At 35.8% G+C, this 3,763-nt stretch overlaps 1 pseudogene; it reads right to left on the bottom strand.

Annotated features, from left to right (window-relative positions):
- Positions 1 to 892: 892 nt before the first annotated feature.
- On the bottom strand, positions 893 to 2,053 carry LOC149536332 (serine/threonine-protein phosphatase 7 pseudogene; annotated as a pseudogene).
- Between the last annotated feature and the right edge of the window lie 1,710 nt (positions 2,054 to 3,763).

The following is a 3,763-nucleotide window of genomic DNA, read 5'->3' as shown; positions in this document are numbered from 1 at the left end:
TGCAATTTTTCTCCAAAGAACTAGAACCTATTGGTTTCTCAGTCACAAAAAAAATTGGAACCCTCAAAATGGATGAAAGATAGACAGATATAGCAAGAAGTGAATTACCAGATCTGTTATGCAACTACCCACTGTCCACTTGAAATTCAATCTCTTGCATTGAAAACCTCTTTCATCTTTCTACCATTGACCTGATTTGATTTCATCATTATTCTATAACTGACTAGCAAAATATCTCTTGTTGAATGATGAAATCCCTTGTTGAGTCATCAAAATATCTAAAACCTTATGAAATTCTAGTGAAATTTGAGTTTCAAATGACTTGAAAGTAGTTACAATTTACCCCAACTGCATTTTCACCATATTTTATGCTTATTTAGGTCATTACCATGTTAAAAATCAAAACTGAACTCTGATACCTAAAATCAATTGCAAGTTGGAAACTTGGGAGAAAACCTCATGTAACTTGAACAGATTGCTTCCTGTGCACAAACTGATTCCAGAATTGAAAAATCTAGATTCTCACAATTTCGGTGATATATAACATCACCTATTTTGCCTCTTGAAAACCCATTAAAACTTAGTCTAAAAAATGCCCCTCTGTTAGAAAATTCAGGTCTGAACATCCTTTAGATTTTAAATTTTTCAAAAATTTAAATGAATCTCTAAAGTCAGTACTTTTATAATAAATGCTTCCTTTGATTTAAAAATTTATCCACGCTACAGTTTGGAAGGAAATAAGAAAAAATAATATTTTTTCTTATTTACCAATTTTCTCTTCACCTCTCTGAATTCGAGGTCAAACTAGGTTTGACCAGTGCCACATGGTGCTTCTTGATTGGAGATTTGATCTACATCATTTGCCACTTTAGTTCCTACCTCGTCATTGCCATCAGAACTCGCTGCCATGTGTCATTTCCACATCCATCCTCGCTATGTTGCCATCGTAAATCTCGTGCATCTTTCTTATAGCGAGTTCATGAGAACCCTCAGATCTGCCACATGGCACGATCTGGTGCACTTTAGAAATTCGATCACCACATCACTGCTCAGTTACACTATACACCCCTACTGACTGCCACTTGGCACTATCTGATTTGCTAATTGCACTATATGTGGGACCCATAGGCTTATTCGGCTTTCGTCAGATTTTGTAGATTTTTTGGCAACTCACTACTTTGCTAGCCAAATTTTTTGAAATTTCCTAGCTAGCGAAGTAGTGAAGCATCGAACTTTTGATTTTTTTGGCAACCTCATATTTTTTGACATCACTGACTTTGACTGCATGCTTGTTTAAAATTATGATTTGACTATGTCTAACTAGCCGAGTCGGATGAGTGGGGCCCTTGCACAAGGCTTTGCCTTTTAAAAAGCACTTCACAACTCATTTTGTGTGTTGTTATATTTAAAAGACAAAAGTCTCTCAACAACAAAAATATGGGATAAAAGGTTTAATGTTTTCCTGCATTATTTCCACATTTTTTTTTGGTTTCTTCATCTTTCAAAACTATGATTTTCTCCACTTCTTAGCTAAGGCTTTACATCGGGTCCTTTGTGTCCCCTAATAATCAACTTTAAACAGTTCTTGTCTAAAAATTATTTTGTGCAATCTGGACCCCATAATAATCCATTCCCCCGTTCCGTGTTTGGAGAAAGACCTAGATGCTTTGAAGGATCTGACCAAAGCACATCATAGGGAATCAAGTTCAAACCCTCCCATGGTGGATCAAAAACTACCCACCGAGCTTTGGCTAATTCATCTAGAGAACCAAGCTTTAATGCTTTAGAATCTGGGCCTGAGACAAACCTGTGTCCCTTCTTTCCCCTTGATCCTTCCTCCATGTGCAATGTAAACACAACCAACAATGATAGATGCCAAAGGAAGTCCTTCAAAGCAGCCTAAACATTTAGGATAAATACATTTTCCCTAATCTCAATATTTGGCCATTACTTCCTGCTCAAAACCATAGATAGAGGTGCAAAATTTTGATTCATGATTCCCATGGAGGAGAAAAAATCTGTAAGGTAGAAAAACCTTTCTCAGGAATCTCATTTATTTTTCGCCTTGCCTTTGTAGGAGTTTTCTTTAAAATTTACAGGCTTGGCTTTTCTTTTAGTGGCTTCTTCTTGCGTTGACTTCAGCCTTAGCATGAGTTTTTATTTTGATTGATTGCCTTACCTAGTCTGCGTGGGCATTCTATTCTTGTAGGATGATGAAATTTATTCATCACATGAGAATGAAACTGCTATGCTATCTTTGCAACTTCATCCAAAAAATTTAGAGGATTGCACAGTTATAATATCTCTGGCTTTGTTCTCAAATGAATATTTTGATGCAGAAAAACTAACATACAACCATCCCCACTTTCATTATTCTGGTTAATAGAACCTTCAATACTTGAAGTATTTTGCCTTTCTAGGACCATGTGGTGTGAAGAAGACTCAATTTTGAAAGATTGTTTAGAAGTACACAATGAGTTATCATGAGAGTTTTTTTTTTTTTTTTTTGAGAACATGATGCTTCACTAACAATTTTGACATCTGACCCAGAAGGTTCATTACACACATCAAAGAAAACAGGAGATTGGCCAGGGCATTTTTCCTATTGTGGCACTATGAATATACTTTTATCCTTGACATTTGAGTTCTCACATTCTGTAGATTCTTGAGATAATTGATCTTCCATGGACCTGTCAATAGCACCTTCCTCTCTTGCCTTTTAAACAATCACAATCCACTGATGACGATTAAGCCTGTCAAACTATCTCTAATAACTCCTCTAGTTCCATGTCAAGCTTATACATAGACTTGCATGCACCATATAGTGACTCTGCAACAATACTAGCAACAACAAAATCCTTTGCGAGTTCCTTAGCTCCAATCTGCCACATGTGGGTGGCTCCTTAAATTGCTAGCTTTGTTTTTGATTGCTCGTCTTCTATCAAAACGTTGGCAAATAGCTCATCTAACAAGAAATCTGGCCAGACTTCATTTGGAGAATGCTTGCTTGATTACATGAAAAGTAGATGTTGTTTCATTCTTTCCTCCATCTATTCTTGTTCTAATTTCTTGAGTTAGGATATCTTCCTTCGAATCAATATATAATAGGATGATACCAATTTCAGATTTCCATTGCTAATCTATACACTTATGTTGGTTTTGAAATTTGCTTATACAAAGCTTCAAATTATGTGGAAAAATAACTATAGTTAAAAGTTTTCTTTTTGTTGCACACACAGTTTCTTTTTCTCCCACTGCCTCTAATTAATTAATTTATAGTCTCGATGCCCAAAAGACTTGAAAAAATGACCTCTTATAATCACAGAATATATGTCTTGCCTGTCACTATAGGTTTTGTTGATTGTCCATAAAGTTTTGGGTGAGGGACATCAGGATATTTTTCTAGGATAGCTAGGATTGGAGACCTTTTTTAAGGAATCACAAAAGACAGCAACGAAGAATTATTGGAAATTTTAATTATTTGAGGACAATGTTTTTGTAAAGAGGACACCCCTTGAATGCCCATGTTTGATGAGGCTTCTTTGTGTCTCAACATATAGATTGGGGGTCTTTTCACAATACTACCCCATCTTTACATCATCAAGGCACCTTCAAGATTCTACAAAACTTAGATTCACCTGATGGAAACAGTCAGGCCTAAAGTGGGTCCGACTAAAAAAAAAATTGTTTCTAAACAACTAAGTTCTCAAACTAACCTACTAAACCTTTGACATTGACTGGATGCAAACTCGATCTATGCTCT

Source organism: Cupressus sempervirens, chromosome 10 (genome assembly GCF_028749045.1).
Source record: "Cupressus sempervirens isolate cs-2001-9-10 chromosome 10, ASM2874904v1, whole genome shotgun sequence".
NCBI lineage: Eukaryota > Viridiplantae > Streptophyta > Pinopsida > Cupressales > Cupressaceae > Cupressus > Cupressus sempervirens.
Note: the sequence above shows the minus strand (reverse complement) of the source record. Positions and strands in the feature narration are given on the sequence as shown.